Source organism: Eschrichtius robustus, chromosome 9 (genome assembly GCF_028021215.1).
Source record: "Eschrichtius robustus isolate mEscRob2 chromosome 9, mEscRob2.pri, whole genome shotgun sequence".
NCBI classification, from domain to species: Eukaryota; Metazoa; Chordata; class Mammalia; order Artiodactyla; family Eschrichtiidae; genus Eschrichtius; species Eschrichtius robustus.
Genome location: NC_090832.1, coordinates 67,383,247 through 67,410,231, shown reverse-complemented (window position 1 = coordinate 67,410,231; position 26,985 = coordinate 67,383,247). Strand labels below are relative to the sequence as shown.

At 39.8% G+C, this 26,985-nt stretch overlaps 1 pseudogene; it reads right to left on the bottom strand.

The window, feature by feature from the left end:
- Positions 1-11,042: 11,042 nt before the first annotated feature.
- The window catches only part of LOC137769150 (bolA-like protein 3 pseudogene), a 40,481-nt pseudogene continuing 24,538 nt past the window's right edge, over positions 11,043-26,985 (bottom strand).

Here is a 26,985-nt window from a genome sequence, read left to right as displayed (position 1 = left end):
TGCCACTCTCTCACTTCGTCCCAGCTTACCCTTCCCCCTCCCCGTGTCTTCAAGTCCATTCTCTACGTCTGCGTCTTTATTCCTGTCCTGCCCCTAGGTTCTTCAGAACGATTTTTTTTTTTTTTATGATTCCATATATATGTGTTAGCATATGGTATTTGTTTTTCTCTTTCTGACTTACTTCACTCTGTATGACAGTTTCTAGGTCCATCCACCTCACTACAAATAACTCAATTTCGTTTCTTTTTATGGCTGAGTAATATTCCATTGTATATATGTGCCACATCTTCTTTATCCATTCATCTGTCTATGGACACTTAGGTTGCTTCCATGTCCTGGCTATTGTAAATAGAGCTGCAGTGAACAGTGTAGTTCATGCCTCTTTTTGAATTATGGTTTTCTCAGGGTATATGCCCAGTAGTGGTATTGCTGGGTCGTATGGTAGTTCTATATTTACTTTTTTGAAGAACCTCCATACTGTTCCCCATAGTGGCTGTATCAATTTACATTCCCAACCAACAGTGCAAGAGTGTTCCCTTTTCTCCACACCCTCTCCAGCATTTACTGTTTGTAGATTTTTTGATGGTGGCCATTCTGACTGGTGTGGGGTGATACCTCATTGTAGTTTTGATCTGCATTTCTCTAATGATTAGTGATGTTGAGCATCCTTTCATGTGTTTGTTGGCAATCTGTATGTGTTCTTTAGAGAAATGTCTATTTAGGTCTTCTGCCCATTTTTGGATTGGGTTGTTTGTTTTTTTGATATTGAGCTGCATGAGCTGCTTGTAAATTTTAGAGATTAATCCTTTGGCAGTTGCTTCATTTGCAAATATTTTCTCCCATTCTGACAGTTCTCTTTTCGTCTTGTTTATGGTTTCCTTTGCTGCGCAAAAGCTTTCAAGTTTCATTAGGTCCCATTACTTTATTTTTGTTTTTATTTCCATTTCTCTAGGAGGTGGGTCAAAAAGGATCTTGCTGTGATGTATGTCATAGAGTGTTCTGCCTATGTTTTCCTCTAAGAGTTTTATAGTGTCTGGTCTTACATTTAAGTCTTTAATCCATTTGAGTTTTATTTTTGTATATGGTGTTAGGGAGTGTTCTAATTTCATTCTTTTACATGTAGCTGTCCAGTTTTCCCAGCACCACTTATTGAAGAGGCTGTCTTTTCTCCATTGTGTATTCTTGCCTCCTTTATCAAAAATAAGGTGACCATATGTGCGTGGGTTTATCTCTGGGCTTTCTATCCTGTTCCATTGATCTATATTTCTGTTTTTGTGCCAGTATCATACTGTCTTGATTACTGTAGCTTTGTAGTATAGTCTGAAGTCAGGGAGCCTGATTCCTCCAGCTCCATTTTTCTTTCTCACGATTGCTTTGGCTATTCGGGGTCTTTTGTGTTTCTATACAAATTGTGAAATTTTTTGTTCTAGTTCTGTGAAAAATGCCATTGGTAGTTTGTTAGGGATTGCATTGAATCTGTAGATTGCTTTGGGTAGTAGAGTCATTTTCACAATGTGGATTCTTCCAGTCCAAGAACATGGTGTATCTCTCCATCTGTTTGCATCATCTTTAATTTCTTTCATCAGTGTCTTATAGTTTTCTGCATACAGTTCTTTTGTCTCCTTAGGTAGGTTTATTCCTAAGTATAACTGTCCTCATTTTTAAAATTATGTTTTTCTTTTTGCTGTTCTGATTGGGTGATTTTCATTATTCTATCTTCCAGATCAGTTGCATCCTTTTGTATCACCTAGTCTGCTGTTAATTCTGTCTAGTGTATTTTTAGTTTCAGTTATTGTATTCTTCAGCTCTGACTGCTTCATTTTTATATTTTCTAGTTTCTTATTAAAATTGTCACTGTGTTCACCCAGTCTTTTCACAAGTTCGCTTAGCATTCTTATTACTAATGCTTTGAACTTTTTATCTGGTAAATTATTTATCTGTTTCATTAGTTTAGTTTTGTTCTCTTGTCCTTTTATTTGAAAGAAATTTCTCCATCTTCTCATTTTGTGTAACTTTGTCTCTATGAAATTATGTGAAACATTTACCTATTCCAGTCTTGATGGGGTGTCCTTGTCTGTGAGTGTCCCTACCTGGTCTCTGTGTGCCCAGTGACTTTGGTGGGAGAGCTGTATCTGAAGTGCGCATAAATCACATCTTCCTCTGGTGCGTGCTGGCAGCTATCACTTGGTGGGAGTTGGGCTGGAGACGGAGGGGCTTGAGCCAGAGCCAGGTGTGAGCCAGGGCTTCTCCTATGCTCAGTGGCCATCATTGCCCTGTTGTGGGCAGGATTGGGTCCGAGGGTGCTGGAGCAGAAGTCTTGAGGGTCAGGTCCAAGCTGTTTCCATCCCTTCTAAGTGTGTGCTCTCCCCACTCTCAGTAATAGCACCTTTGCCCCAGAGGGCAGCAGCGCTGAAGTAAGAGGGTTTGAAGCAGGTGCCCAGGCAGGTCAGGGCATGCGCTAGGGCTGTCCCTGCATGTCAGTCAGAATTCCAGATCACTCTCAATTTGCTGCCTCCTCTGGCACCAGTAATGGCTGCCCTTGCCCTGTTCTGATGCAGTGCCAGGTCCTAGCTAGCCCCATCTCCTGCAACTGCACACTCTCCTCTGCAATGGCAGCCTTCACCCTATTATGGACCTGTGCCGGAGCAGGAGGGGCCAGGGCCGGTGCTTGGTGATGGCCAGGATGCACACGCAGACAGGACAGTTGATCTGGGAAACCAGCCAGAGCCCCAGGCAGTTTCAGTCTGCTGCTCCTCCTCCTTGTTCCCCGGAGTAATCAAGTGTGTGTGCACTCTTCATAGATAGTCTCAGTTTCTTATTATCCACCTATAAGTCCTACTGGTTTTCAAACCTAAGGGGACTTGTCTTCCCAGTGTCGGATCCCATGGCTGGGGTGCCGAAGGTGTTGTTTGAACTCATGGCTCCCCAGGGAGAGCTCCAAGCCTGTGATATCCCCCTCCTTTTCTATGTCCCCTCCTACGGTCACGGGTCCTAACCTGATCACTTCTCCTCTTTTCCTACTTAACCCTGTGTGGATCTTTCTTTACAGGCTTTGTTGTAGAAGAATCTTTCCGCCAGTCTCCAGTTTGTTTTCAGTGAGAATTGCTCCACATGTATATGTATTTTTGATGTGTTCATGGGGGGAAAGTGAACTTAGTGTCCTCCTACTCTGCCATATTGACCTCCTCCCATCTATTCCTTATATTTAAAAACAGTTTTTAATATATATTATATATATTTGGGGATTTTACAATATGCTGTTGTTATATGAGAACTTCTGGTTTTCCTTTAACTCTATGTTACTAAGATTCATCCACGTTGCTGAGTATAGCTATAGTCTATTTCATTTTGTGGGTAAACTACGCATTATTTATTCTCCTGTTGAATTCTATTAGCAGTTTGTTATTGTTAACAAATATTGTTTTTACACACTCACTCATGTATAAGGGTTTCTTTAGGATTCATATAATATCATAAGTGTAAATGCTGAGTCAAAGGAAATACATATGTTTACCTTTACTAAGTGTTTGTATATTCAGTTCTATTCAAAGTAGTCTCCCTTATAATAGTTTCCTTTGAAAAATATATTTTCTTAAGTTATATTATCCATATGCCCAAGAACCAATAATGGTTTTCTGATCAAATGACTCTCCATAGTGTAATCAAAATTCTCCAATGACTGGCAATCCTATGTCCATTGAAAGTCATCTCTCATTGTTCCCCTTAAGGTTCACTTCACTCCAGGCCTGTGACCTCATTGCCTCACCTCACTTTCCCTGCTTTTCTTGTCTCATCTTACCTTCTATCTCCTCCTTATCAATCTCAGTCTCAGAGGTTTGAGAACACAGACTCTGGAGCTTGAATCTCTGCTTAATCACCATAAGCTGGGAGACCTTATTCATCTCTGTGTCTCAATTTCCCCGTCTGTGGGATAATTGAGATAATAACAGATACTTGGGGATAATAACAGAACTTACCCAGAGGGTTGTTGTAAGGATTAAATGAATTAATCTCCACAAAATTCTTAGAACAGTAAACACTATATAAAAATTTGATTTTTTTATTACTTCAGAACAGGCTCTTATATTGTTCTAGAAGTATTTTGTGACTAAAATAATTTTACGTAGTGTTGAATTTCATTAAAAATGCATCATAAGTACCTTGCCTGAGAGCAGCAACCATTTTGGTACAACTTTCTTTCCAAGTATTTAGTTCAAGTTGGGTCTGTTGAATAAAATGCAATAAAAATTCTATGGGAATCAGGTTCCCAAGTGTTCATAGTCTTTGTAGTGGCTACAGAAAAGTAGCTATCTCATGCATAAAACGCCACTTGGCTACTAATTCATTGCCATGACACTAACTTATGATCCAGACCTTAGCACTAAGCCTAAGTAATTCACCTTGGAACCTAAATCCTAAAGAAATAACTTGGGACATAGGATAGAAAGAGTCTCCAAAATAAAGAAGACTGGGATGTGCCCATTTTTCTAACCCTGCACAGGGTTCTGTCTTCTGAAGACTGGATTGAATTGCAGGAAGCTGTGTTTTCCTAGAGAATTACTCTAGTGAAAAGGTGAAATAACACAGGGTCCCGGAGCAGACCTGAACGAGGCACCTTGGTGTACTCCCAAAGGCTGACACTGCACCATGATGTCCACTCTCCAGCATCGTGCTCCAGCGAGGTGCCATGTTCCCTTGAAGGGGTGAGCTCCCATGGCATTGCCATTTCTGAGCTTATTGATCAACATTAGCTGTCATGACTACAGGTTGCTGGACAACCCAGTTACTCTTTAAAGATAAGTCTTCTTTGATTGCACACTATAACATTATTCTTGCAAGGGCCATTTTCTGAAGGACTTCTGGAGCAACAGAAAAAGCCATAAATTGCTTTCTACTGCTGGGAAAAATCATGTGTCTGTTTAAGTATACAAGCATCTTCAGCTGGCTGGCTGTTTGTGATTGCAGCATTTTTAGACTCGATAGAGCCACATATTAAAGCAAACTCTCTCTAAGAATTTGAGTATCCTCTCTCTGTAGTTTGAAGCACACAGATGAAGATAAAGATACATTGGAGAGGAAAACTTGTTTCTCCCAGAGAGGCAGGATAGAGATTGTGAAGTGTTAAAGGACCCAGAAAAGGGATAATGATGAGAATTGCAGGGATTCTTGAGCTATTGGATCAATTCAAAATGCATGAGTTTTTCAATTTTCAGAGAATACTATAAATGAAAAAAGTTGTCATGCCAGTTGACATTTAAATATTGCTGACTTGTAGTTTTAACAAAGTAACTCATATTGCCATGAGTTGGAGGTAGCAAAGACCTGCATAATCACTGAATCTGTCCATCTGTTTGAGTTCTTAAATTCAGTTTTTCTTGAGTCTTTGATCTTAAAGTATTAACAAAATTCTTATATTTTTGTTGGATAGGCATGTAGTGTAAGAAAATAAAAGAACTGTGTTTTTATGTTTTAAAAAGTTAAGGGGAAAGAGAAAACACTTTGAAAATATAGGTAATACTTATAAGTAAGTATTTTAGAAGTGTGACTAACCTGCCTCTCTGTAATTAGATAGTGAGCTGGGATGTTACAAAGCTGGGAAAGGAAGAAGAAAATTTTTTTCTCCATAGAAGTGGTAGTTGGAATTTTTTCTGTATTAGAAAGAAAGAAGTCTTAAACTTAAGAAATGTGATGTCATCCTTCATCTTTTTTAAACTAACCTTTGGCCCATTTAAGAATTAAAATAATGTATAGCCTTCTACAATTGTAAGAGGATTCTCCAATAACATCCTTGGAATGAAGAGATCAGGATGACTATTCTTTAATCCGAACAAGTTATTTATAAGATTATGAAAAATCCAGGTTCTTGCCTATCCTCCCTTCAGAGCAAGACATTATTAAATTACGAGACAGAAAAAAGAACCATGAATCTGCTACATCCGGTAATCACTCAAAAAGTTTCAGTGATTATTGAAAGCAGGTTAATGCAAAACTCAGCTATTTGTCTTTGATATACATGAGAATTCTTTGGACATTTCATCTAAATCATTTTGAAACACCCAGGAGCTTAGTACTATAATGCAAACAGACCCATTTTTATAAATTAGCTAGTGGTACACATTCTTTGAAAGGTACACCATATTACTATAGGCCAAAGGCTCTTTCATTTCATTATATAACAATGACAGCAACTCAATTTAAGTGTATAATGACCCAAGCCATCCATAGCAGCACAAATTTAATAGCAACCTTATCTGGAATGCTGACGAGGAGCACTTCCCGAGAAATCATTACAGACTCTTCAGTTTACAAAACAATTGTCTTTAATCTTTAATACTGTAAGCAGTAGGGAGAAGATAGGCACATTAGCACAGCTTTACGTTTTATAAATAGCATTTAATACGCCATATTCAGATGCTGTTGGGCTAAGCATCTTATGTCAAATAGTTTTAGAGTTGATAGTACCAGGATACTAAAGAAATAGTACCAGGATTTCTTTTTTTTTTGAAAGACTAGACACAATGCTGGCATTCTCACAATGGGGCTTAGGAGGGTTTGTATATTAATGAAGTTTGAAGGCGAAAACCTTAACCATGTGTCCTTAGAGAAATGTAAGACTTCTTGACATAAATTTCAGTTACAATAAGAAGAAAACCATTAAGAAGAAATTTTCTCAGTTCCATGTAGAAACATTAGCATCATTAAGTTCACGTATTCTGCTTGGAGCATGAAGTCACAAAATAGCCTCACCATGATAGCTCTTCATCTGCCCTACAGTTTCTCACATTAAAAGTTTTTCTTTTATTATTGCATGAGAAGTACTCATGTGTGAATTTCCCTTTCTCAGGGAAGCAAATATATTTTTAATTGTTGTAGTACGTTATTGGATTTACATGGAAGAGAACCTTAATGAGATTGCTGAAATTAAAGGCTGGGTTCACATCCTCACTGGGATGCTCCTACTCAGTACCTGCCGGCTTGAACTGCAAGGCGTGCCATTCACACTTGGCATACCCTCCTGGGGCATTAGGGTTCCTTGATGATAGGAAATACAGTTGTTAACTTTATATTACACAGACACAAGTGAATTATGAATATATTGAACAATTTTCCTGCGTTTTAATATGAATAAAATAAGGCTTTAAAGGAATTTCATATTTGTGCTGTGCTGCTCCAGAGGTAGGCTCCCAGGTTTCCAGGAATAAGCACACTTGCCTTTCAGTTAAGGGCATTTTGGAAGGAAGGTCTGAGGAGGACCGGCTTAAACAATAGGGAGCATGACCCACTGTCTGTAGAAAGCACGTGTTAGATTATAACTTAAGCCAAAGAAATTAAAATGTAGTTTTGTCTCAAGATACGTTCCAATGGGACTTTTTCTCTAACTGCAAAAAGAACTGGGAAAAACACTGGTTTTGAATTCTTGACCTTATGCTTAAAGTGTAATCAAGCTATTTTGGAATTAATTTAGGCATTATTTATTTGGAGAGAGTAGATTTATCAACTTGCTTCATACTTTCTACTTCTTACCTCTTTTGATTTGCCCCTTGGGTTTTGGGGGTGGGGGTAGTTCTTTTTGATAATCATTGTTATCAGCTATCTCAGTTATAAAGGCCTCCTTCAACTTTAGATGGTTTGACCAATTTGAATTGCTGTTTAAATACATTATGTATATAAACATCATCCTAACAGAAACAGTTTGCAGATATTAGTCTTTTGTCTTCTGACTTTGAATATGTACATCTGCATGAAGGAGCATACTTTCTATGGAAGAACTTCAACTATGATGATTTTCTCCATCTTAATGTAATACCATCCAACAACCTCTTAGTCAAGGGAAACATCAGACCCCTGCCCTGCCTTCAAGGAGTTTCTCGTCTGTTATGGGAGATGAGATTAAGACATAGAAAACAATTTTAGAAAAAAACTGCCCCGTAAGGTGTTAACTTAATTAAACAAGGAGGCTATCAGACTAAGGTGGCTCTCATGCCAAGGAGGCCTACAGAAGCAAACCAAAAGCTGAGCCAGTAAATGCCTCCGGGTCACGAAATTAAAACACTAAGGGCAATTAATCACAAACAGCCAACTAGGCTTTAAGTTCTAGCCAATCAAGTAATTTCTTTTCTTTGCTTCTGCACCTTCTCTGTATAAGTCCTTTCCCTGGCTCCTGTCCTCAGGGAGCTCCTAACCACTTCCCATTTGGCATACCCCAATTCACATCCATTTTGGCTCAAGTAAACTCTTAACATTTTTAATATGCCTCTGTTTATCTTTTAATGAAGGTATAGAAATATACATTCAGAAAGGAATTTGCTGTACAAGACACAGAGCCTTTCTTCGTAGTTTACTTGCAAACATCTAGCGAAGAACATGTATTTTAGTGTTAAAGCAGGCACTAGTCATGATTACAATTCCCCACATTTTTTTAATGCAGTCTCTATATTCTGAAGAGCTTTCAGTTGATCCTCACAACAATTTTGTGAGATAGGCAAGGCTTTTCTTCCATTTCACAGAGGAAGAAACGAAGATTCACAAAGGCTAAATAACGTGTCCAGGGTCATAAACCTAAAAAGTGGTATCACAGCACTTGACCCTACTCCAGTGATTTCAAGTTCAGGTATATTTTCTCAAATGCTATGCTGCAAGATTTCATGCCATTTAAAGTCCTTTATAGTTATGACTTTGTATTTATAAGTGTGACCTTTATAGTCACATTAAAAGGAATCAACTCTGGAACTCAGACCTTCTATATCTGGGTGCTCAGAAACATACAAAATAATTTTCTCAAAATGAGGTCTGTGGAACTCAGAGATGAGGAAAAATAGAAATAGAAATTTGGAATACTACATACTACAGGCCTCTCTGGGAGACTCATAGTGTACATGGAATAGAAAAGACCTTGAGAAACACTACAAAAAATAAGTTTGCTTACTGGTTTCCCAAACTAATCTGGACCTGGGTCGTCCTTTTTATCCCACTTATTAACAGTTTCCACATTAATTCTGAATTAGAGCTTATTTATATAAATTTATATAATACAATTATTTATATAAATCTCTTAGTTAAGAGTGGGATTAAAAAATTAAGCCTAGTTTGAAATTCCCAATACCAAATTGGGTAGTAAATGCCTGGAATATGAATCTTATTCTCCTTTACCTTTGAAGGTCCCTGTAAAGAAAGGAGAGGATCTTTTGGCTTCTTTTTTCCTCCTGCTTCCATCCTTTGGCTGTTCCAGAGCTGTTAACCACCATGCTGTGATGGTTTGAAATAAGCCAGCCTCACTATGAAAAACTTTGATAGTTTCAACATCTCTTTATTTTCCTCCCTGTAGTGATCACTGTGGCACAAAATGATTTTTGAGGTTATGGGATAAGAAAAAAAGTGCTATGAAAGCAGGTCTTATTGATCCTTTTGTAGGAGGTCTTATCATCGAGGACGGAAGATGCTGTTACTGAACTGCTTTTTACCAGCCTATGGAAGAGTCGATGCATTAAGTTGAAAAGAATGGGCTTAGATCATAAATCTGTTCTTTGGGGAAACTACAGATTCAAGCTCTTTGAAGATATTTATTCTTTCAAAGTTCTTAATTTATGTTTATTCATTTCCCCTAGTTGATTTCAGGCACAAAGATAAGAAGGAAAACTTAATTCTTTACTGTGGCCATGCCTGGTCAGTGATCAGTATGAAAATGCTTTCTAAGTTTTCCAAAATTGCTTTTAAAATAACCATATTTTGCTGCCTTTATTGGCATGCTTCTGTGTTTGATACTAGTTTAAATCTTGCTATTTTGTGAATATTATAAAATAAAGCCCCAAAGAAAAAAGGCTGAAAGGAAATTCACCAAAATATTAACAACGATGGTTTTCTTAGGAAAGTGGAATTTCTAATATCTTAACGTATTTTTTCACATTTTATGCTATACTGTTATACTATTACATAATATTACAATGAAAATCAGGAAAAAAAAGTACTAAAATTATGTAAAATTGAAAATTAGTGTCCTATTTCTCCCTAAGCTACAGGCATGATTTAAAACTTTTTGTTTTTCCCTTAATCACCACCTTAAAAAAAGGAGAGGGGGGCCGAGTAAATGTATAATATTTCCAGTAGTAATGCTTTGCTAAAATTAAATGATCACATGATGATGATTAAACATCTAGATCTGCCTCCAATAAAGAAATGAGGAACGGCCTAATTACTGTAGTTTGCCAGTAAAAACCTATTCATTTATCATTTCACCTAACATCACCACCGGAGTTTTACAAAAAGAGCCTTTTTCAATCAATGACTTCCCTCTCTCATAAACTGGGGTTTCTGTTGAGCAGACAGGAGGGATTTAGCTGACACTCGCTGAGCAGAGCCCTCCAGCCTTCACCATGAGTGCCTGGGGAGACTATGACTGATTTACATGCATCAGGTCTTAGGAGCTATTGCTCCAAATAATCGGAAACCAGGCATCTATCGGTTCTCCTCCCTTCATGTTTCTTATGTAGATTTATTTCTCATATAAATTCACTTTCCTATTGGTTTTGATACAGGTAAGACCAGAAAGACTTTACTGAAAAGATTTGGGTAGTCAGTTGAGATTGTTTTTTCCCTCCTGAGAGAAACTAGAAATTTTATATGAAGAAGTAAGATTTTTCTTTGAAGGTACAGGAGGAAATATTGTATGTATTTAATATATCCCTAGGATCATTCCCTAAACTCCATACTCAGGTGCTAAATTTAGCCAGTCTAGTTTGACATGTTTTAGTGATGTTTCCTTAACTTCTCTGTGTCTGACTATTCTTCAGGCGAATAAATCTTGATGACAAAAGCTTCCCAATAAAGTTGATAATGAGCTATCCTGAAATTAATCATATGGTTTATGGACTCTCTAGACCCCTAGTTTCTCTTCTGTTCCTTTTTTTTTTTTTTTTTTTTAAGCTGTCTGTTGCCTTTAATTTACATCTAAATAGATACCATATTCTTCTATAATTACAATATGGAAATGTCTATGAACAAAATAGATAATTTTTGTCATATGCCTAGGAAAGAATGGTGGCAATAAGATTCATCCAAGGTTTTAGCAGCAACATCTAGTCAGCCAGGGCGTGGTCAGTGTTTGGGGACAGAGGTAAATATCCACAACCCGTGCATACCTTTGACGACTTCTTTTAGTGCCTGATTTACCATCTGGTGCTGCTGGACCGTTCTCTTCTCCTTAAATTCTTCCGATTCGATTTGAATTTCGTACAGTGCCCCACAGCCTCCTGAAATGTCAGTGACTTTGATAGCTGTAGCTCGAGGAAACTTTTCTTTGAGAATTTGGGTCACTTTGAGCTCCCCCTCAGTCTGCGAGGCAAACATGCGCTGGGCCCAGTGGCGAAGAAGAAGCCGGCGGGTTCCGCGGAGCAGAGGCGCTGCCGCGGCGGGTTTCCACACCACCGGCCCGGCCGACAGGGCCCGCCGTCTCTGTTCCTTTTTTTTTACCACATTAATGGATGCTATTTCACGAACTGCCGTAAGAAATTGAGACGACTGTGAAGTCCGTATCACTTATCATACCAACCTAAAGGGTGAGATATTTCTGTGGATAGGTATAAGTTAGCAGAAAATAAGAAAAAACACAAGGAAGAAAGCATATTACTAAGGACTTGAGAGTGATTAAATCTTTGGATTATCTAGTTGTCACATTTAAATCTACTTTTCCAGCATTTCTCTGCAACTTCTCTCTCATGAGTCCCTCACCTGCATCCTGGACTCCAGCCGTGTACTTCTTGATGGGTCATGTAGCTTGATATAGGAGAGTTTGATACCACCTTCTCCTCCTGTATCCTACCCTGGCTGAAAACCATTGCTCCAGCCATGCTCATTTTTTGGATACTCTGAACATTGGCCCCCTATGAATCTGTGTCTGACCCTGCAGTTTCCTCATTTATAATGGTCTTCCCACACTTCTCTGCTCCACCTCCTCCTAGATGCCACTCATATATCAAGAATTAGCTCAAGCACTGTCACCTTTTGAGATTTCACCGCCTTCCTCGGTACTACCACTGTACCTTGAAATGCATTCCTTTCAGCACGTGGGATATGTTGTGTTAGGATTATTTATTTCCATGCCTGTCTCTCCCTTCAGGATATGAGTACCTCAGTATCAGACAGTGGCTTATTCATCTTTGTATCCCATCACCTAGCAAAGCCTGGGAAAACCTAGATTCACAATGAATGTTGGCTGAATGATTCTTGGCTGAATGAATTGTGAATCTGAAGGCTGTAGATGAAGATTCTGGCAGGTGTGGTTGGAGAGAAAAGAGTTTTGAAAAGATTATGGACATGGGCTGTATGCTTTCAAAGGAAAGCTGGTCCATAGGGAGCATCTTGGGCAGCAGGCTTCTTGGGTAGAAGTGGAGAACAATGAGAGAAGGAGTAGGTTTTCAATAACAAATATCAATTATTTTGAATTTTTTCTTGGGGTCGTCCTGAACATGTGTTCTTATCCCTTTCTTATGCATTCATCTGCTACATAGGTGAATTAATATAAAACGAAGTCACTGCTTCTAGCCATCAGGTTTTATGTTTGCTTAGTGCTGTCTCACATAGAATGATGAAATTCCAAGGAATTCGGTATTTTCCTAATCCTTTCCAATCTGTAGTTCTACAGAAAGGTCCTATAAGCGATCCAAATGATCTGATGGAAGACTCTTCTTGCTGGCCTTTATGTAGCTTGAATGCTTAAGGATCTTATGGTGAGAAAAATGACTTTGGAAGCTACTGGGTTAGAACCATACTTCGTTCATTCAATGGGACAAAACACTGCCTAAGTCAGGGGAATAATATGCATTTTAGTATATCAGTGGGGAAATACTAAATATCAGTGGGGAAATACTCCTGCAGAGGGCGGGAGGTGTGGTGGGATATGATTCTAGTTACCTACAAACTGGTTGCATCTCAGATATTTTGGATTTAAACTCTCCAAAGACCTGAGTCACCATACCAAGTTTCTTTAAACTTTTTTTTTTTTTTCCCTGTGCAGAATTGAGTGCTCTGCTGGGTGCTGCATTCTTAATCCTGATTTCCTTCCTAATTGCACAAGTGGTTGAGCTCTTACAACGCCATATTTTTGTTCATTTGCATTTACACAATATACTTCACCGTGTGCTTCAAATGCACCATTTGAATGTCGAGTCCTGTCTCCATCTTTAGGTTCTTATAATGGCTGGGCCCACGAGTAGGGCAAGTCTCAGGAGAGCTGCTATAATCTCAATATGAGACTGTCTTCTTACAATTGGCCAATATTCAGCTGACTTCTTAGGTGATGCTGAGTAGTAATTCAAATGGAAGAACACAGCAATAAGTACAGGGAAAGAACACCCTAGGTGATCATTTAGAAATCTTTTTCAGGTCAGAATAAAAGAACATGGGATTTGTTCTATTTTATTCCAAACACCATGTAATCAAGAGGGTCTCAGGCTCCCAGGGAGTTCAATACGTGGGGTTGCTTTATAAAACTGTTGAACAAAACCTGAAAGAATTCTTGCCTTGCATTTCCTTCCTAATCCACATACTTGTTTTCATACTTGGTCTCTCCGGTCAAATCATATAATTTCGCCAAATGCTATCACTTCAGTTTCTGAAGAAGACCTGTTGATCAAATATAGAGCACACTTGAGGCGGCAAAACATATCCATGATGTGATCTATCATATTCACTACATTATAAATTTTCAACATGGTCTCCTCTTAGATTAACTAAATAAGCAAAAAGCATCTTAGTTATTCTGAATGGCAGAATCACTGGAACCAGAGGTGGAAGGGTCCTGATGTGGTCATTCTATACTGGCTTGTGCTAAAGATTCCTCTGTGGCAGGTTTTCTCAAAGTCCATACTATTGACGTTTGGCCAGCATTTCTTTGTTGTGGTGGCTACTCATTGCATTGTAGGATGTTTAACAGCATCCCTGGCCTCTACCCATTAGATGCCAGTAGCACTCCCCCGGTTATGACAACCAAGAATGTCTCCATATATTGCCAAATATTCCTGGGGAGTTGGGGGCAGGGGGAACAAAATTGCCCTGGTTGAGGATCATTGCTCTGTAATAACAATCTCGGCAGCTGTGATCAGCCTACTTGGGCCATATTTTTATTCAGGAATTATAACATCTAATGAGATCTAAGAGGTAAAATGTGGAGGTTTGGCTTGTATTGTGGAGAGTGAACATTTGTTAAATATCTCCAGTTCACAGCCAGAGTGACCTGGGATTTCAGAGTTGATGTAATGATTTTCTTCTCACCAGCCTATGCCCAGTCTGTTGTCTCAGACTTCCTCATCTCTTTCAAGGCAAGGCAGGGAGAAGCGCAGACCACCTCTCCCATAGATTTTCCGGCAACGACCTATTGGTTCTATATATCAAATCCTTCTAATCTTAATCGATTATTACCATTACTTTGAAATGTTTAGCTTATCAGTAGGATATCAACAGTGATGTTGCTCTGTAACATTTCAAATTGGAATCAAAATCTTGTACTTTTTTTGGGATAATTCACAAGTTGGATTTATTAATCTGTACTCACCTGAAGTTATAAACCCAGGATTTAATTTATGGAAACTGCCAGCAAATCTTAACAGCCTGCTTTTGATTTATAAGTCTTTCTTCTTTCTAATGGTAGTTGTAGCCAAACTGTTTTTAGTGTTTTGTAAGTCCAAAAATTAATTTCCATATCCTTAAATGGGTTTACAAATCCTAACACAGGTTTACAAGTCCTGAAACAGGTTTTCAAATCGTGCCAGTGAATCCTACATAAAAATACTTGACTTATAAACCTGGATTTTGCACCTGGTTTTCCAGGAAGGTATTATAAATCAGGAATTGAGAGCACCCCGGCAGAGTGAGCCCGGGCTCTCTTTGGGAAGTCCGGCTCTCCGCATCAAATTGCACAGGCCTGGTTTACAGCAGCAGCCCGAGCTGGCCACGGCTCCTCTGGTTCTGACATGCCAGTGCCTGTGAGGAAGAAGGGCCACGTCCCACAGGCTGGCTAAAACAGCCACTAATCAGACTGAGGACAGCAAACCATTCATCTTTTTGTCAGAAATGGGAAGTGGCATCCAGATAGTCGAAACTCCCAGTTCTAGCTGAGTAATACAGCAGAAATACACGCAGGCATTTGGCAAGATGCTAGTCAACATTAGCACTGACATTATGCTTCAGAGCCCAGGGCCAAGGTCGGGGTCAAGAGTGTGTGTCCTTCCTCAGATGGGGCTGAGGATGGGCATCTGGGCTTTGTCCCTCTGCCGTCTTCATCATGGTGCTGAAGATGTCTGGCCTACGTGAGGGTATACACCAAACTGGGGGCAGTGGTTATTCCGGGGAATGGGATGAGGGTGGGTGGGAGATGGGCAAACTGCATTTCTACTTTATTCACTTCTGGGCTATTTGAATGTCTTTCACAGTGAGCCTATATTGATTTCATAGTGGAAAAAAATCACAAAGAGATTTTGTCAAGAATACAAAGGGAACAAGAGGTTTTGTTTTTACTTGCTCTTTAGTAGGTGCCTAAAGTAGATCGTCACGCAGAGCCCCTTCATTAGCCAGCATTCCACTCCACTCCGCTTAGGTGCCCCTTCACATTTACATAGCAGATTAAAGTCCTTCCATAGAACCCTTGCTTATTTACTCCTTCAGTTTCCTGTAAACCAGGCAAGGCAGCAGTCATGTTCCAGGTGTGGGAAATGAAGCTCTCAGAGGATAAAAAGCTTGCTTTCCCCAAAAGAATATTTAAGTGGCAGAGACAATATTTGGACCAGCTTTGGACTTCCAGTTCCCAGACTGGTGTTCTTTCCATGACACAACACGAGGCATCATGGCACACATAGGCCTTCCCACGGTAGAGGTTGGAGGTGCAACCTGTCTGCTCTGGTCTGGTGATCCTTGCTGCAGTTTACCCCTGTGTTAGCCACCATCTGTGACCCCAGTGAAGCTTTGTCCATAATGGTCTTCTTTGAAAAACTATGAGCTATTAAATTTTCTTCCTCTCTCTCTCTCTTTTTCTCTCTCACATACCATTCCACTAAGCCAAGTTGTGCCCTTCAACAATTCTGCCCATTCCCTCAAAAGTCGGCTCAAACAGCAGTTTTTTTTTTTTTTTCCTTTTTTTGGTTTTGTTTTTTGTAAAGCTTTCCTGACCACTCTACCTCAGAGTGCTCCTTCGGATGGTCCTAACAGTGATTGTTTGTTCATCTGACATATAATTACATACCTCCTCACCTGATTTCTTTCATTTTTGGTGAGAAAGGTCTCTGGATTTAAAATCAGGAATTCTAGATTTGTGTTCTGGCTCCATTACTTGCTGGAAATGAAGCCCATGAGCCTCAGTGTGTTCAAATGAGAATATATTTTAACCTACTTACCTACTGAACACAGTGATTATAATGCCCAAATGAGATAAGATGGGAGAAAATGTTTTGCAAACCTTAAATGCTGTGTAAGTCAAGTAAACTGTGGACGCTACTAACATAGTCCCACAGTTGGGGATCTGAAAAGTTTAAAAGTGCACAGGGCCAATGATATTTCAAAGTAACTTCAATGGTGATTTGGACACAATAAATGCAACACAGTTACATAGCATACGAATTTGCATTAAGTAAAATTATTAAAATATTAATAATTCATTTTGTATGCAAATTTTGAGATAAAGGGAGTCCTCAAACTTTAAAGATAGTTGCCGAAATTACAAAACTTCAAAGCTGTTGGGCTGAGTAAATGATAAACTATGTATATGATGTTGTTACTTGGCAGTGCCTCTTTAGTTGTTAAAGAGAAGTAGCACTCACTCTTTACCGGAATAATGAACCATGCCTTTGTTCCATATGTTGAAATGTGTTGGTTTAATTTCACTTTACTATAATGAATCAATATAAAGAGCCAATGGCAAGGTTATTCAAGCTTTCATTAAGCAGTAGTGTTAGTGTTAGCGCTCTGAATCTCCCTCCTTCCTTTTTACCTTCCAAAATAGTAACCTCGTAACATAAGTTAGGTGGGAGGAAATACCATTTTACTGTGTTATCATTTAGTAGAACTAACTCTGGGAAATATTAGAGATAATCCCGAGTAAACTAAGAAGGAATAGCAAAGCAGGCTTTCTTTCAAATTCTTTAAAGTTTTCAAATATCCAGTCAGGGATGATGGTAAAAAAATTGCTAAGATTGTGGGGACATGGCTGTATGATACACATCACTGTAACGCGCCCCTAGACTACATGGGTATGACGGAATTCACTCTGAGAAGGAAAACCTCTATTTATAGGACTTCGATTGATAGGAAACCTCTATTGATAGGACTCATTTTCCTATCAGGAAATTAGTCTTGAATTTTGCAAGGTTTGAAATATCTCTTTAGGAAAACCTCTCTTGCATAACACCTGACTTTCCTGCAATCAATGTGGTGAAGATATGGCCCCTAAAGATTGACAGCTAGGTACTGGAATACAATACAGATGAGACTGTAACCTTTAAAATGTTGTCTCTAACTTCCAAGACCTTTCCCTTTCTACATCTAGATCATCAACTTCTTGAAAGCAGGAAGTAGTCTATTTCATATTCTTTGGACTTCCTCAGTATCTAGTAAAAAACCCATGCACAACAGATATTTTGGAATAATTGATTGAAAATATGCACCTCGGCTGTGCACAGACTCTATTTTAGAGTCTAATAAGAATTTCACCCCATAGATGATTTTAATAGATTATTTCAGTAAATGGGGTGCTTTGTTCACAGTAAGTCCACTGGTTTGTACCTGGGCTTAGAGCTAAGATGTGATTTGAGGAGGCCTGCTGATTACTAAATGATTGTTTAAATCTTTGCTTGTTGTCAGAAGCCCTTTACTGAACACCACAGCATGCTAAAGAGATGCTCTCCAGTCTAAACAAATAAATCAGATAATCCTAACATAATATAGAATCTATGCACTTAATGAAAACCTTAACAGGGAAGATGTGTGATAAAAAGTACTTATGTGCATCACTTAATCTAATGAAAGGAAAAAAGAGCTACAGATCTGCAGTCTGCACATACAGACAACACCCTCTGCCCTCACCTCCCTTCATCATCTCTGCATTAGGACCACTGAATTGACAAACACATACCAGTATTAATTCAAGGTAGATATAAAGTTTCTAGCAATATCTGGGATTTAGAAGAACCAACAGAACTAATTAAGAGGAAATGCATCTTTTCTTTATGAAAATAAAGTCCAAAGAGTTGTGGTGAACTTGGATGAAAAAAACTTACATTTGTAACTTCACTAACCTTTAACTAAAATTTCACATTTCCATCTGTTATGAATGTAGACAACAAACCACTATAGTAATAAGTAGTGTTTATGACCTCAACGCAAAATGTCTGCATATATTACTGTTGACACAGATGTCTTGAAATAGCATGCATGCTTGCTCATCTCTGCTTTGAAATTATGGTAGTTATTAGACAAATCCACTGGATCTTGTTATTAAATGCATTAATAAAGAAGCACATAAAGCACTAGATTGCAAATTAAGAATGATATCTTTATGACATATTTGGTTTCCTTTGTAATCCCATTTATTTTATGTTATGCACTGAAGAATATTTCTGGGAAGAAATGAAGAAGATTCACAAGACTTTCAAAGGGGCTAAGGCCCAGGAAAGGTTAAGAAACCCTGGTTTGGGCTTCCCTGGTGGCGCAGTGGTTAGGAGTCCGCCTGCCAATGCAGGGGACACGGGTTCGAGCCCTGGTCCGGGAGGATCCCACATGCCGCGGAGCAAATTAGCCTGTGTGCCACAACTTCTGAGCCTGTGCTCTAGGGCCTGTGTGCCACAACTACTGAGCCCACGTGCCACAGCTGCTGAAGCCCGCGTGCCTAGAGCCCGTGCTCCGCAACAAGAGAAGCCACCGCAATGAGAAGCCCGCGCACCGCAATGAAGAGTAGCTCCCACTCGCCACAACTAGAGGAAGCCCGCACGCAGCAATGAAGACCCAACACAGCCAAAATAAATAAATTAAAAAACAAACAAACAAAAAAAAAACCCCTCGTTTAATGGCAGTCAAAACCACAGTTGGATTGTCTTTATTTGGGAATTAACTGGTCATAAACTTTGAAGTCCAGGAGCCTACCTCAAAGTTGACAAAGAAGAAGTCCCTTTTACTGACCAGGTCTTTTATGATTATAAGATGGAGACTGGAGAGGCAACATTTGTTGCTACTGTGTGTCAGAAATGTCTGCACAAACAGAGAAAAGAGAAAAGAGGTCATAACCATTTGCTCTTTGTTTTTTCCCCCATACATTGGTTAAAGAGGACTTTTAACTACATCTCTTTAGACCTTCTCAGCAATAGGTAAATGATCTTTTAAAAAGCCACATAAAAGAGAGCCATGCCCTTAATTCTTTGTGTCTTATGTACAGCATGAGATTTGCCATGTAGCATTATTATATACAGTGATTATGCTCTACAGAAGAGTAATGGCAGTGGAAATAATCCCCAGAGCTGCTTTTGTTCATTGACATGAGTGATATCTGTTGCTTTAAAAAGTCTTTCCTGATTATCAATGGCTATTTCCTTGCCAAGTGCTGACCAGACCTGGCCTTCCTTTTCCAAGCTGACAGAAGGTTTCAGGTTGAAAGGGATTTGGACTTGAAACTGAATTTCTAATCTGACCAGCTCCCCAAATGGGGCTCCTGTTCTTGGCAAAAATGCTCTCTGCCCACTTCCAGAAAGTCATCAATTATTCAGAGGGACTTTTCAAATGCCAACAGCTTAAATAAGAAAATGTGCCATGACAGAAGGAAGCAAGAATGGAGAGTCTCAGGCTGAGTCTATCCTGCTAAAAGGAAACCTCCTGGACCAGGGCTTTAGTGCAAAGAAGGCTTTTGATCCAGTGACTCTCTAGACCAGCTGGGTCAAGGGGGAGGGGACCTGAGCACCGCAGAGGTTTTAACCCATTTGCCCTGAGGTGGGTGATCTGCGATACTGATTCTTGTTGTGTCTCATACTCTGTTCCCTGAGAAGCACTACTGAACATCACCTGATTCTTTATGGAGATTGCATTCATTCAATTGCATACTTCATCCTTTGATGTGGATACAATTCTTTTAAGTTCAAAATTTTAGGAAAAAGCTGGACATAAAAAGTTGACTCTCCTCCCCCCATTTCATTTCAATAGGCATTGAATATCTGCTATGTGCTTGGCATTGTGATAGCTCTTATAGCAGACACAGTGTTTGCTCTAAGAAAATTCAGTCTAGAATAATGGATTGGGCAAGGACACAATGATTGTAGGTGTTTGAGTTAAGGGGTTCTTGCCTTCAGAGAATTAGATTTAGTCCCTCATTGTGTAGAAAGCTTGGTGAGTCCCTAGGTTCTCAAATATTACTATACTCAACAGTCTCTTTGGTTTCTTCATTTGTAAAATGAGAGATATAATATCTACCCCACAGTACATTGTTATTATACGTGACTTAAATGAGATTATGTACCAAAGAAGGACAATACCTTTTAGATATGTCAAGGCTGGGCTGATTCTCTAATTGAATAACTCACCTCCTTGTTGCATATGCAGCTCAAATGACAAATCACACCAAATCAGAAACCTTTGGGTCACTCCTGGACAAGGCTTGTATTAAATTGATGGCATCATTAAGCTATTACGGGAATTAGGGAAAAATTAACACAGGGATGTTTCCGAGGAAGAAGTGGAATTTGCCCTGAATCTTGAAGAGTCTGTAAGCTTCTAAAGGGCAGGGAGGGGAGACATGGTTAGGAATGGCTTCTGGCAGAGGGAACAGTACAAGGAAAAACCTGTACAAAAAACAGTGAGTCCACTAGTTTGCATGGAACATGATGTTTGCATTCATTACAGAGTAGTGAGGAGATGGATACTGGAGGGTAGGCTGAGTCATACTGTGTAAGTTCTTCATTTAGGTGGCAGTCAGGGAAAAAAATAGAATGTGTTTTAACTGGATCAGAGCTTTGCTTTGGAAAATTAGTTTGGTAGCAGCATGTAGAATGAATTGGAGGGTGCAAGTAACATTCAAGGAAAGAGATAGACTGCGACAGTCCAGCATTAAAATAGCACAGGAGTTTGACAGCTATTTCAGGGCTTGGTTTTGTAGCACCCATGAAGTTATGATGATGTAAACTTGGACTGTGGCAGTGGAAGGGGGAGGCATTCAATAGGCTTTGTAGGAACACACCTGACACAACTTAGCACCAGCTTTATAGGAAGCAGGGGAGACAATGACAAGATGATTTGGAGGTGTGAGGGCTGGGTGAGAGGAAGAGAGAAATAGTAGAAATAAAGAATTTGGGAGAAGCTGGCCTGTGCAGTGAGAGATGGAATAAGTCATGAGGTCAATTTGGAGTATGCTGAATTTAAGTTGTAAGTGAGTGAATTTAAGTTCTGAGTGGAGGTGACCAGCAGGCTGTTAGCAATTTGGGTATGGAGCTAGAAGAGAGATAAAGATTCAAGTGTACTGTACACTTAGGCATCATTTCAAAGGAGGTAATTTTGAGACTATGGAAAGTAATAAGATTCCTGGAAAATAAAGAGAAAAAGAAAGCTAAGGTTAGAACATTAGCAAATATCTACTGTTGGTGTAGGGGTGTTGAGTGAAGGCACCGTGGGAGTAGGTGTGGGAAAAGCCTGCAAGGGCCCGGCAGGTAACTTAATGAGGAGGGGAGCCTGGGATTAGTGCATACTCACCCACTGAGTATGAGGTAGGTATCCTGGCGCACCAAGGAGGTGAGCCTGCTGCATGGGGACCATTGGGACTCAGTTTTAATGAGTGGGCCCAGTGTCACCAGATCTTCTGAGTTTTCAAGAGAAATCATGAATCTAGATTATAATGGGAATCATGGTATTATAAAACAATAAGTCAGATTTTTAAAAACACTGTGCAGAACAAAGAGAACATACCTGTTGTCCTGGCCTAGACCAAGGGCCGTGGAGCTCTCCTTCTGAAGTAGGTAGAGATAGAACAGTCAGAGAAGTAGGGGTAGAGCCAAGTTCCCATAGTTTGTAGGGATTCATCAATCCCTATGATGCAACAGGAAGTGAGAATTTCAAGTTGACTGAGTTCCATCGCTCTGGGAAGTTACAGAGGACAAGAAGTGAGAATGGCGCAGAGTCTGATGGGTGGGAGGCAGTTGGTGGCTTTCTAGAGAGCAGTTTCAAGCAGCAAGGTCAAGTCAGAGGTCAAATGGAAATAAAGACATGTCCACAGAGGGGAAAATTCTGAGATATTCTGTGGGGTTGATAATCTTACGTTGCTATGGCTGGGATGGCAGATGGGAAGTCCTTAGTAGCTGGACCACTGATTAAGAGCCTTTCATGAGTGAAAAAAGACTTTCCAAATTACTACATTATTATGAGTGAATTAGGAGAGCAATTTGATCACTTGGAAAGTGCTCCTCTTTCAATAAATGTAAAATATGGATTCTTGCTGAGATTTCTAAGCTGCTTCATCTAAATTATATGCTAAAGTAGAGAAACAGATGTTAAATATGATTAAAACCAATTACAAGTTCCACAGTACAATGCTGTGTTTTACTTACATTAGTCTCCCTGCTAGCTTAGGTGCCATCCGTTTTGCCTTTATTTCCTGTTCATAACTCCAGGGTAAGCAACATGGGGGATTTAAGCAGTTCAGACTGGAGCCTGACAGGGATGTACGGACGCAAATAGAATTGCCTCAGCAGATCCAAATATCTAACATAAGGCTGGTTGGGGAGGGAGGCGGTGGGGGGGGGGGGTGTCCTGATTTTGCATATAAAGCAGATTATCAACTTTTCTGGCCTGACCTATCAGTGCATGTATCAAAGCTGAATTCTGACTCAATACTGGGGTAAAATTTTCTGGATTTTTAAAAATTTGTTTGTTTTTAATTTTCAATGGTTAAGTGCTATCTTGAGCGCATGCCAGGCTGAAGCCTACATTTTGTCATTCAGGGACTGGGAACAGACACTCACTCAAATACCTCAAGGAAGAGGGGGTTCATTATGGATATTTTGGTGGCCTGGGATGGGAAGCCATCACGAATGAGGCAGCTGCATGGACTTCCCACTCTTGTCGCCACCTGGTCTGGTTCACGTGCCTCTGCTGGGTCAATGCACATGCCCCCTTTTCTCCAACTCCAGGTGGATCCCTCTGTGGACTCACAGAACAGCCTTCTCAGAGCTTCATCTTTCAGAGGGCTCTTTTGGCTATTCTGATGCCCCCTACTTTATGTACTTCAGTTCTCACTGTCGACTACTTCACTCCCTTATGATTCTCTCCTTACATTTCCTAAGAGGGCAATTTCATGGTTCCTGCTTATCTTTTTGGGGGGCCAGATTGCTGGCCAGCTTTAGGATTGGCTGACCTTGTGTCTGGTGACCATCCCTGGCCAATCGCCCTCAGTGGGGTTTGGGGACCATCTGATAACATGTCCCTTGAGCACAGACTGTGGATGTGGAAGACGTGGGACTTCAAGTACACTGACACTAAACTTATTCTATTCTTGGTGTCTAACACAGGGGAGGACCTCAAGAAATATCTGTTGAATAAATGACTGACAGAATGAATGGAGTAGATTTGTCTTATGATTAGAAGTGTGTGCGTTTGTATGTGTGAGAAAAATAGTCTCACGTTTGAGACTAAAGCAAGTCCACTTATATATTTTTTAATTATTGCAGTTGGAAAACTAAATGAGGAAAAGCTCTTGTGCTGAAGCAGCATCTGCTTAAAAAATAGCTATATCTCTTTTTAGGGCTTTAATGGTAAAGCATATTCTAAATTCTTCTTAATCTCCAATCAGTCACGGGTTGTATGCTCAATAGCCCACTCCCTCATTCTTTCTTCTCTTTGTATAAAATGGGGCCAGTAGAGAAATCCAAGTTGATTTAAATATGTATCTTTCTTACCAAATGAGTCAATTAATAGTTTAAAACTCTTGATTTCTTGGGGCTCAAGTCTCATAAGAAACTGATTACCATAACTCATTTTCAGAGTCAATTCTCTCAGTTCTAATTAGAATTAGAAATTTCTGAGGAATCCTGAGTGCTTGTATTTCCTATGTATCATGAGCTATGCTTGAGTTATTCATTGACTTGTCTTTGGGAATTTAAAAAAAAATGACCTCTCGTTAGTTTGAGTGGATGGAGACCTCAGCCTCCTATTTTCTTACCTTCCTCCAACTTCTTTCCATTATACATTATCATCCATTCCAAAGTGATTGATGTGGTCACAGTGACAGTGTCTTTGTTTCTTTTATTTTTCTAAAGTCTCAGTTACATTAGCTAAAGTATTACACTGTAGAGTGTCACTGTTGTGCACATTTATTTGGAATGGAATGCATTCTGGAATAATCCAAAAATATGGCCATCATTTTCCTGGATGCCATTGGCTCCTCTTCTCTTCACGGTAGTTTATGGATATTGAGAACCCACAATGCAAAAAGGAAATTGAAGCTATACTTAGTGGGATCCAATGATTCCTATTTCATAGAAATAGGCTCCAGTGGTGAGGCATGTACTGCAAATTGCATGCTGACCCTTTAATGTCAAAGCAGAGGGTAATATTCAGGATAAGAACACAGATAGACAGAGAAGCCACAGGAAGCCAGGCTAGGGTGACAGAACTGGGAGAGTGGCAGGCCTTGCGTCAGGCTAATATTGATTCTGGAGCTTGAGTTTTGAATGGAGTGTTTAGTAAATTAATGACAAATTGATAAATGATTAAGAGAATCAAAGTGAGTGGTTGTAAGAAGGCATTGGACAAACTAGCCAGCCAGCAGAGATCACGTTCACTCCAACAGGGTTGCCAAGCTGGAGATGTGGCAGAGTCAGGTAGTGATGAGCACTGAAGAGTAGGCGCTGAAAACAAGAATAAGGCTGACCATTTAAGAGTGAGGGTGTACTGAACAAGTCAGTTGAATGTCTTATGGCAAAGGTCTTCATAACAGTCACTCCATCCCCTTTAGAAGCTGAGACCCAGTTCTTCCTCAGTGGGTGCTAAAAGGCTCCTACGTTTCAGATTAGCTAGTCTCAGTTGGGAGTGATATTGCTTTCCAAGGGACATTTGGCAGTGTTTGAGGACGTATTTACTTGTCACAGCTGGTGGGTGTTACTGGCATTTAGTTGGGAGAGACCAGGGATTCTGCTTAACATTGTCTAATAATAGGCTAGCCCCTCATAACAAAGAATTATCTGATCCAACAGTTCAACTGGCTCAAGTTTGAGGAAGTCAATGGAAGAAGTCATTTTTAAAGGATGTGTCTCCTGCATATTGGCCTCATATTACATGTTGACCCTGCTGGTTGCCACCTCTTCCCAGGCTTCTCCACTCCTACACTCACATTATCTGCTTCCTTTTCTTCCCAAGCCCCCATTCATACTTTGGTTGACCTTTGAAAACTGTACCCGAAATGAATTATTCTGGAGTTTCTGAATGTTTTGAAAGTGTTCTTATCAATAATTCAATTCAATTCAGTTCAACAAACATTTGTCGAGTTTTGCTTATAAGTATTTTGCTGTATTTCCTGTATAAGGGGATTCAGAGGTAAATAAGCCTGGGCCCCTGTCCTACAAGAGATCATAATTTAGTGTGGGAGCCAGGCATACACACAGTTAATTATAATAAAGACAGACTAGAGAAGAGCCCATGATGGAAGAGTAACTTAGAATTCAGGTTGGGTCTTCTTGGCTCTAGTATATAGGTAGCATTCCCTTATCTCTCCAATTCTATTGCTTGAGTTTATATGAACCTTCTAAAAGTTTTGCAGTTTTACAGAGCTTACACTGTTATGGTCTGGCTCCTGTGTCAATGTCTACTTTCTTCACCCACCTCCTCTAGGACACAAGGATTTGGTCCTATATGGGTTTCCAAGTATAAATCCACTCAGTTCAAGATTTCTTTGCAGTTTTGCAGAATGTACCAATAATTTCAGGTTATTCCTGGAGGGATCTCATTGAGTATTATTTCATCTGCTCTTTCAGAGTTGCCAGCTCTCCATCCTTTCTCTCTGACTCCTGCGTTCCGACCCTTGTGCAGAATAACACATTCCTTCCATTGTCCCAGCCTTAGCAGTTCTTCCTTCACCCAGACCATTTGCCATCTCACCTTTTACCCTCGTCATTTTCAGAATATATTTTTTTCCAAAGAAATACAATTCCCTTTCTAAGAGGATTTCTGGTGCCAGAAATAACATTTTCTCCACATCTTTACAAAAACATAATCACATTACTTAAATAGAAGAAATAAACTGGGAGATGGGGTCAGGAAAGGCTGTTGAGGGGATGTGAACTTAGAGATGTCAGCCGGAGTTAACAGACAGAAGAAAAGAGTGTGTAAATAACCCAGGCAAAGCAGACAGTACCAGCAAGGCACAGAGGCTAGACGTGCTCTGTGTTTGGGCAGCCAGTATGGCAAAGGTGCAAGGAGTATTCATGCTGAAGAATTTAGGCTTTGATGTGTATTCAGCGAGAAGTCATTAAAGCATGCTGTGTGTGTGTGTGTGTGTGTGTGTGTGTGTGTGTGTGTGTGTGTGAGAGAACGGGGATGCCATGATCAGATCTACATTTTAGAAAGATCACTCTGGATACAGCGTGGCAGATGGATCAGAGCAAGGAAAAGTTGGTGGATAGGTGACCCATCAGGGGACAATCACAGTTGTTCAAACAAGAAGTGACATGGTGCCATACACTAAATGTTTGTGTCCCTTCCAGATTCATACGTTATGATAGTCCAAGCAGACTGAAACACATGGGAATGGGAGAGGGGAATGGAGAATGTTTCATTTAATTTTTTCTGTGTAATATTTTGTAATTTCATGTGCATGCCTTTTCTCTTCTACGATACAGAGTGGAAGAGAATATAATTTCGTGTCATAAGATCTAAGTTTGAGTCCCAGATTTGTGACTTTTTCAGTCACTATGCCCATAGAGTTTCTGTGTTGAGGTGTGTCAAGTGGCTGTTTGGGCTGGGTGTGCTATCATAAACGGAGGA